Source organism: Etheostoma cragini, chromosome 17 (assembly GCF_013103735.1).
Source record: "Etheostoma cragini isolate CJK2018 chromosome 17, CSU_Ecrag_1.0, whole genome shotgun sequence".
Taxonomy (NCBI): domain Eukaryota; kingdom Metazoa; phylum Chordata; class Actinopteri; order Perciformes; family Percidae; genus Etheostoma; species Etheostoma cragini.
Window position 1 is genome coordinate 19,322,430 of NC_048423.1, and position 9,948 is coordinate 19,332,377.

The window sequence follows — 9,948 nt, forward strand, 5'->3', positions numbered from 1 at the left end:
TGTGTTTGTGTGTGTATGCACATGTGTGTGTGTGTGTGTGTGTGTGTGTGCGTCACTGCCTCTGATTGTGTGCTAAGGGTGTGTTGAGGAGTGTGTGGAAGCACCCAATGATAGTGCATCTTCACTGGGGAGTGTAAGCCTCACATTGTGTGTGTGTGTGTGTGTGTGTGTGTGTGACGGTTTATGAGTGCTCTTCTCCCTCTTCCCTCCTTCTTCTGGTCTTTCCCTGTGGTGGTGTAACGACCTGCAATCAGCTCGGAGTGTATCTCCATTAAAAGGCCTTTTCCTTCCCAGGCTGCACCGTTAGAGAAATGAAAACACACAGGAGACTCGGCTACCTCTCTAGTTATTACAGATCTATAGTTCCTTACTACTTCCGCCCGCCAGTTATAGTTTGGTTATTTAGCAGATTTCTTTTTTCCAAATATACCAAAGGTTAATCCATTTTTCCAAGAGAGTCCTGTTTGTACAGGTTCTGCTTTCATTGTTTGAAAGAAAATACTGTAAAGAGGAGAACTTTGTTGCTCTTTATGGAAACTTATGGGACAATTTGAATTACAGTGTTGTCAAAGATGTACTTTAAAAAAGGTATTGGAGTAGGAGACAATGATCCCTCTAAGATGAGCTTCCCAGGAAATGTACCTGTATGTACTGTATGTAGTAATACTCTGGGGATCTCATCGAAGAGTGGCCCAAATTTACAAGGACATTGAGTCAACTACGAAGATAAAGATACGAAAAAGAATACAAAAAAACCTGGAACACAGAAAAGAAAGCCACACCATCATAATAACAATAGAAAGCCCCCAAACTTTCAGAATTTGAAAAAGAATGAATGAATGATTTGATGAATGATTTAGGACAACCAGGCTGTGAAAGAAGACATTAGTCTGTGAAGTGATTGCAAAGTAGAAGTTTGGAGGTCTGAAATCAGATTTCAAAAAATCACAAGTGAGTCAATTTAAAGGAAGTACTGTCATTTGCTCCTCGAGTCAGGTGCATTAAAATCAAAAGCATTTTTTTTCAAGTTCAGACCGAGCTTTTGGGACATGAAGTAAAAACCAGTCAGAAGAGCGAGTCTGATATATATACACAGAGATACCAGTAACATGCCAAATTCTACAAAACCCCCTAAAATTTGTAACAGAAGTGATAACTGATATTGTAATACATACTAACTAATTTTATGCCTCATTACTAAGTGCCTGATCTGAGTGCTGTATTATGGGTTAACTGACGACTGACTGTTGTGCGAGCGTATTTCCCAAAATGTTGACCTGTTCCTTTAACCCTTGCTCTATCCTCGGGTCAAATTTGACCCAATTATGGAAAAAAAAGCTTTATTTGAAAAGTGTCTTTTAATCAAAATTTCAGAATAAATATTGCAGATTGTTCCAAACAACGCTCTTCACAAGTAAAATAAATAATCAGCCCACTGCTTTATTTAAATTTGGATGTTTTATTCAATTTTATAGCATTCCAAAAACTTTTTTTAAGAAAGACCATTGAAAGAAGGGACTTAAATTTTCCAAAACAAGCTTGGGAAGGGCAAAAAAACTCACAAAACGTCAAAATGCGCAGTAACAAATGGACAAAAACATGCAACAAAGGTTTGGAAAGAGACAACCAAAAACGTTGAAAAAAGGTTACAATTTTGACCCAGAAAAACAAAAAGTGGCACGGCCGACAGGAAGAAGACACAATAATATAATGAGGGGTCTTCTTAATGGACCTCCTCTTTTTTTCCAGGCACGGCCTTGTGACTCCGATTTTTTCTCTAAGTAAAATACTACAAAACAGCACTGATTTTTTTTACTGCAAGTGTAATAAATTTACAACACGCTCGCAGGATTTTTCAAGCTGCCTTTGGCTCAAGGTGATTGGCAGCTATTTGGTCTCTCTCTCTCTCTCTCTCTCTCTCTCTCTCTCTCTCTCTCTCTCTCTCTCTCTCTCTCTCTCTCTCTCTCTCTCTCTCTCTCTCTCTCTCTCTCTCTCTCTCTCTCTCTCTCTCTCTCTCTCTCTCAACCTCCTAACCTGTTCTCCAGTGTGGTTTTATACTGTACTGGAGGATTTTCAAGCAATTTGTCAACAATACATTAAATATGAATTCCAAGGGCAACCGCACACATACACACGCGCACACACACACAAACACACACCCACACACACACATAAAACACACGCCTCATTCTCCTACTCGTCTGAAAGACTAGTGCCTATTTGAAGTGAAGTGTTGTCCTTTCTAAATTCAGACGGCATAATTCAGGCTAATGTGTTTTTGTCGCTGTGTGTTACACTAATCCTGTTGTTGTCTTATCTTTATTGGGACTGTTATTGCCACTGTGCCCCTCACACCCCCAACCGGCACGGTCAGACTCCGCCTACCAAGAGCCCGGGTCTGGCCGAGGTTTCTTCCTAAAAGAGAGTTTTTCCTCGCCACTGTTGCACAAAATGCTGGGGGAATTACTAGAATTGTTGGGTCTTTGTAAATTATAGATTGTGGTCTAGACCTACTCTATCTGTAAATTGTCTCAAGATAACTTTTGTTATGATCTGATACTATGAATATCATGTATTTAAATTGGATTTGAATTGTTCAAACGCAGGATCCCCCACCATTTCTCATTAACAATCTCCCAGAACCTGATGAGCCTGGGTCCGAGCTGAAGCATAAGGGTGTCGACCATGTGGGCACTGTGGAAAGTTCTTGAAGTGTTTTTCTTCAATCCTAAAGATAGGCTCCAAGGTGAAAAGGATGGCATGTGACAATGAGAAAGCTCCCAACAAACAGTCTGCGTACACTGCTGACATTGCAAGGTCCCTCCTTTTATTATTACCACGGTAACCTCCACAACGTCAATGTTACGATTGAAGGCTGAGGTCGGACATCGGTGCTGAACCACTGCTGTCGGAGTGCACATAATCACAACACACACAAGAAAAAAAACATACCGTGCATGCATGAACGTTAAAACAAAAGGTGGGAAAAGTATCCTACATCTCCATCAAAATCCTTCAAAAAAAAAAATGGACGAAGCTTCCGTGTCTGAAAAGTGAAGCCAACGCAGAAGTACCTTAAACCCGAGTTCTATCTGATTTCCACCAGGGGACGACTCAGGTTGCAAAATAGCTAGCTACCGCTAGTGTTAGCTTGTGACTTTAAGGAAAGTTAGCAGATTTTCTGTGTACTGTGGAGGTCCGGTGCCAGGCTAAAATGACTGAGGGGCAGGTACCATATTTCAGAAAGTAGGCTAAAATGAACTCAGTTACCCAGTTTACCACTCTGCTGCAACAGGGTCAGCACTCGCCAATATATCTTGACACTGTTAGTATGACTTGTCAAAGTAACTATTTAAAAGTCAGTTCCTAAGCTCTAGGCTTTCATTTCAGATCAAACACACACACACACACACACACACACACACACAGCTGTGACTGTGTATGTTCATTTTACAACTATATAAAACAGAAAATGTCAACAATTTCTTCATGTTTTGGATTACCAGGCACTGTTTTATTTGATTATTTATTAATTGTACTATGATTTATAATAACATATATTACATTTTAATATAATTTATATTATAATCTAAGTCAAGTTCAAATTGTCAATACCTTGGTTTCCCACTTTGTTTCCTGGCTTGTCCATAGTAATCTACTGTATGCAAATGTCTGTGTATCGGCGTGTGTGTGTTTGTGTTTCAGTGTGTGTGTGTGTGTGTGTGTTTGTGTTTCAGTGGGTGTGTGTGTATGTGTGTGTGTGTGTGTGTGTGTGTGTGTGTGTTTCAGTGTGTGTGTGAGTGTGTGTGTGTGTGTGTGTTTCAGTGGGTGGCTGTGTGGGTGTGTTCGTGAATGCCTGCTTTCTAAAGGGTGTTTTTGCCAACCCATCCATACTAATACTTCCACTATAATAATAGCACCATTCCAAACTCGTCTTTGTTCTTCCCTTCTCTCACAATAGCTCATGTGATCTACAATTCCTTTTGAGAGAGCAGTGCCTGGACAGAGAGAGGCAGTGAGAGAGGTTCCCAATGTATGCACAAAACACTTCTTTGTATCTTGAGAAAGTGAAAACTGCAAAAAGAGAATGCGAAAGAGAAATCCTCAAACTAGCTCAATTCTGAAAGTTTTCCTGAGAGATGGATGGTGAAAGTTTAGAAAGTTAACCCCAAACTGAAGTATTAGTACATGTGGGGTTAAAATAAGTGAAGATGGGTTGTGGTTGAAGAGAGAAAAGAAGAAAACAGTGGTGTCATCAATCTTTTATGGACGAAGAAAAGTCAAGGACACAATGGGTACAGTACAATGTATAACTTATAAGTTAGCAGTCTTAGCTTAAAGGCAGGGTTGGTAACTATTTCCAAGATACACTTTTTAAAATATTGTTTAAAATGCTCTTTATACCCCAACAGAAAAAGGAGTGAAAGCTCTTTATACCCCGACAGAAAAAGGGGTGAAAAAGATCATCTGTAGCTGCTTTAAACATGTAAAAATGTCCACCAATCACTGCCTCGCAGTCATCTTCGAAACAGCCAATGAAACGCTTCCGTAAATTAATACTGTAATGGACGTCCGTTGCATTCAAGCCATTGCCAAATGAGTTGATACAAAGCTAAATAAGCCCTTTCAGTTTACAAAATGGTATAGTCCAGCGACTTTGAGGTGCAGAAACGCATATGAAGATGTTTTTTTGAATCCTCAGTCTCCTCTTTGGCTGCGTGGGAGTGGTGCCACTTCATACACCCGTGGGTGGTGCATGATTACGGAATGCACACACAAACTATGCACAATAGTTATTATCACTATCATACATTCAGTATGATGATATTAGCTATTTGGTCACCGGTGAATGAAGGCGTGAAGTGAACCTGTGATCCACTCAGCGGGGCAGCGGTGCTCGTGCACGTCTGGCTGTGGGCGGAGCTCCGAACCCTCAGGTGGATGTCACTTTCAAATCTTGCTAGCTTTTCAACATTACCAACCCTGCCTTGAATCTTGGGACTTTGTCTCCAAACCTGCATGATTGGGCTCTTTCTAATGGTCGTTAATAATAGCCTTTACTTTTACTTTAAAAAATCCCCCCGTTGTTTGCACCATTATTTTTGTGAATCAAACTCAGGCTTCCTGCTCAAGGCTCGACCATTGGCTCTCAACACAACTTGAAATCTGCTTCTTCGAAGGGAATAGACGCTCAAGCTAACTCCCACTTTATCAAATACTGACCGTGCAAAAATCACCCTTTGGTGTCTGTGTGAAATGCACGGGGCGGAGCATCAACTCGACCCCGGAGCTGCAAGATGACGCATAAAGAGCAACGGTAGCAAGTAGTTTCAAATACGAAATTTAGCATAATTAGGCTGGTTGGGGTGTTGGAAGGGTAAAACAGCCCAGGTGACCAGGGCCCATGTCCCGTTCTTGTCCCTAGTGTCGTTAAATTTCCTAACCCCACCCACGAGCTTTTCCCAATCCAGAGCGTCAAAAATAGACGGCAGGAGTCCCGAACAATCGTGCTGCAAATTGACGCCAAAGGGCTTCCCAAAGCGAGACATTTTGTGTCGGTAATTAACGCCAAAGGATCCTCACCAAGAGTCGGTTTTTGACATGCACAGTGCGTCTTACCACTCCTGCTGCCTCATCCAGCTCCCCACGGTCTATTTATTCAGCATGGTTTGTATGCCACACACATTTTTAACAACAAAAAGCTACACACATTTGTTCCCCTATGATCAAGCAGGGAGTGTGCGCGGCATGCCTCCACCTCTTCTATTGATCAGTACAACCCTATCTTAGCACCCTCATGCACAACTTTTCACACTCAACAGATGGTCGTCTGACTTTGATTCTACTTTTATGGAGAGTTTTGACAGCAAAATTCTTACAGCTTAATTTCGGAATATGTTTCTCTGGGCTTGTACTGGAGGTTGTTTAGATATGTTTTTCTGTCTGGTTCATCTGTTCTTGTATTATTTACAGTAGGATGAAGGTTTTCAATGGCCCCAATCCCTATATGAGTCATTTAAAGGTCCCATGGCATTACAATTTCACTTTATGAGGTTTTTTAACATTAATGTGCATTCCCCCAGCCTGTCTATGGTCCCCCACTGGATAGAAATGGTAATAGGTGTAAACCAAGCCCTGGGTATCCTGCTCTGCCTGTGAGAAAATGAAAGCTCAGATGGGCCGATCTGGAATCTTGCTCCTTTTGAGGTCATAAGGGGCAAGGTTACCTCCCCTTTCTCTGCTTTACCCGCCCAGAGAATTTGGCCGACCCATAGGAGAGAGACATCATGGCTTTCAAAAACGTAAAGTGTCAGTTGGTCAAAGCCACACCCCCAGAGACTTCAGATACAGTATTAGAGGACCACTATGGTCTATATTAAAGAGACTTCAGAGACAGTATTAGAGGACCACTAAGGTCTATATGAAAGAGACTTCAGATGCAGTATTAGGGGACCACTAAGGTCTATATTAAAGAGACTTCAGATGCAGTATTAGGGGACCACTAAGGTCTACATGAAAGATACTTCAGATGCAGTATTAGGGGACCACTAAGGTCTATATAAAAGAGACTTCAGATACAGTATTAGGGGACCACTAAGGTCTATATAAAAGAGACTTCAGATACAGTATTAGGGGACCACTAAGGTCTATATAAAAGAGACTTCAGATACAGTATTAGGGGACCACTAAGGTCTATATAAAAGAGACTTCAGATACAGTATTAGGGGACCACTAAGGTCTATATAAAAGAGACTTCAGATACAGTATTAGGGGACCACTAAGGTCTATATAAAAGAGACTTCAGATACAGTAGTAGGGGACCATGACTGACTTCATGCCTGATAAATGCCCAACAAACTTTAACTTACTTATTTATTATATTGCTTTAGCTATTTAAAGTGATGTCAACACGTCCCAAACCTCTGGAGCTTTCTTATTTGAACCCAATGTTTAAGTAAAAATAAATGTGATGAACAACATTTATTCCAAAATGTACGTATGTGTATGTGTAATGTATGTATGTGTAAAGAAAAACATTTGTCTTTTGTCTTTCACTAAAATCCAAAGTTTTACTTTTACCTCATGAATTCATGACTTCATCTTTGTATTCATGTGGTTTAAGAAGTGTGACTGATTACTGATAGAACAGAAGAGATCATTTTTCAGACTGCTTCAGTTATACACACACACACACACACACACACACCCACCCACAAGCACACACACACACACACACACATTAAAGCATAGAAACACAAACACACACAAATACAAACATACATTCACACACACACGCACACACAAACAAACACACGCTCACATACACACATACACACACAAACACATATTAAAGCATACACACACACATAAACATGAAAGCATACACACACAAACACACACATACACACACACACACACACACACACACACACACACAAACACATACACACACGTAAATATTCATCAGACTGTAAATATTGTCAGTTAGTTTTACCGAGCTGCCTCAGGTTACTCTGGTGCATGTGTACATTTTACTGTATCACAAATACAGACATAAACAGGAAATCAAATGTTTGCGGGGGGGGCGGGGGGGGGGAGGAAATCAGAACAAGGGTTTCTTTTGGGCTTCAATTCATTTCAATTCACTGCAGATGCTGTGTTAAACGTTATGTCTGATTTGCAGATGAAGAAATGTGAAGAACAAAGGTTGTTGCTGACGACTTCAATTATTTCCGTCTTGTCTTTAATGGAGCTTTGCTTTATAAAAGACGGACGCTCCCATGTGCACCCTGTCTGTATTTTCAGGGTGCATTTCCACCGCTCTCTATGAGTCAGTGTATATATGCCAATGACTCTCTTTATGGAAGTGTTTTTGCATCTGGATGTACATTTTTGCAACTGCCACCTTCCTTCGTTTTTTTCCTCTCTTGCTACCATAAACGCTCGCCCGCCACCCTACTCCCTCTCTATGTCTCTCTCTCTCTTTGATATACATAGCAATGACCCCTGTCTCAGACATGCCGGCACCATGCTGTGAATTCCATCTGAGCAGAAAAACAAGTGGAGATTGTTATGCAAATGGCTATGTGGTGGGCCTTGTGCAGGAGGGGGGAAAAATGGCGATGTTTGTATCTTTATGTGTGTTCTGGGAGACAGTGAGAGGAAATAAAAAGAAGATAGCGACACAGAAAAAGCAAGAGATATGGGAAAAGGGAAACAAATCAAAAGAGAGATGAAACAAAAATGGAGGGTGGAAGGAAACATAAGGATGCTGCGAATGCCAACAGAATGGCATTAAAAGATGTTTTAAATGTATGTTTATAGGAATCATATAGGCAGGCGGTCTGCAAGGCATCCTCACTGATCAGCCAGGAGGAATGGTCAGTAACCGTGTGTGTCTGTGTGTGTGCATGTGCATCATGCAAATTTGCCTTTTTTGTTATGTGTGTTTGTATATTTCTGCACCATATATCATATGTATGTCTGTCTGTGTATGTTTCTGGAAATACTGACTCTCTTTCTTTCTCTTACTGTCTGTACCCACCTGCACGCGCACACACACACACACACACACCACATTAAGAGCTAGAAGGTAATGAAGGGAAATAGCAGGTCAGTTACTGTTTAATTGTCATTGCACTTCATCAGGAACACATCAATCCAGCAATGCTTCAGTGGGCAGAAAACAATGGCCACACACACACACACACACACACACACACACACACACACACACACACACACACACACACACACACACATTCAAATATTAAAAATTGGTTATAGGCCCTACATGGCGAAGATGAAATACACGATCATGTGTGAATTCCCTATTTATATATTCCCTTTCATAATACTATTTCACATTGTAATGTTTTTATTTTTAATCTTTTGCATGTGTTTGTGTGCTTCTGCGCGTCTCTGTATTTGTGAAACAAGCATGGTGTGCGCGCACTGTGCACAAGACTTGGCACATTTTACTAATGCTCTGTTAAAATAACAATGAACTTCTGCGTTACTGACTTTAGAACTTTAGACTTTTGTGTTGGTCAATGGCGCAATCACCTGCGGCTGCCTCAAGATAGCAATGAAGGGGTGGCAGTAGCTCAGTCCATAGGGAGTTGGGTTGGGAACCGGAGGGTCACTGGTTCAAATCCCCGTATGGACCCAAAAAGTTGGGAGCGTGGATTGGTGGCTGGAGAGATGCCAGTTCACCTCCTGGGCACTGCCAGGTGCTCTTGAGCAAGGCACCGTACCCCCCCGACCGCTCAGGGCGCTGGTTCAGCTGGCAGCCCACTCACTCTGACATCTCTCCATGTATAGTGCATGTATAGGTCCTGAGCATGTGTGTGTATTTCAGGCCTGTGTGTGAGTACTAACAAAAAGTGTGTACACAGAGTGTAGTGCAGTAATTTCCCCATTGGGGACTAATAAACAAATTATCTTATCTTATCTTATCAATAAGCCAAGAGATCACCTGAAAACACATCGTTGTAATACCAGCAAACCCATGGGCGCAGATGCATTTCTATTTAAACGACATGGGTACTGGACGGGGAATTGACAACTGGGTCAGTCTTAAACTAGCAAAGACACTTGTTTCGTGCTCTGCGCTGGGTAAACAATAAGGCCGTTAGTGTGGGAAATCTTCAACTGGTAAGCTCACAAGAAATAATGGTCATAAGAAAAAAGCAGCAAAAGTAACTAATGGCGTTTTCCCATTAATGGTACCTGTTTAACTCGACTTGACCGCAGTGCCCCTTCCTCCTTTTTCCATTGCATATAAGTACGTCATGCGTGAGACGAGCGTGTCTGGTCGTCCTAGCAGGAAATTGGCGTGGCCTAACGCGACTTTCTAGGCGAGTAGAGTCGAGGTGAGTGGAGTAGGTACCATGAAGTGGAAAACGCCATAAATGTGCGCGCTACAACAAGACACCTTGTTCTGTC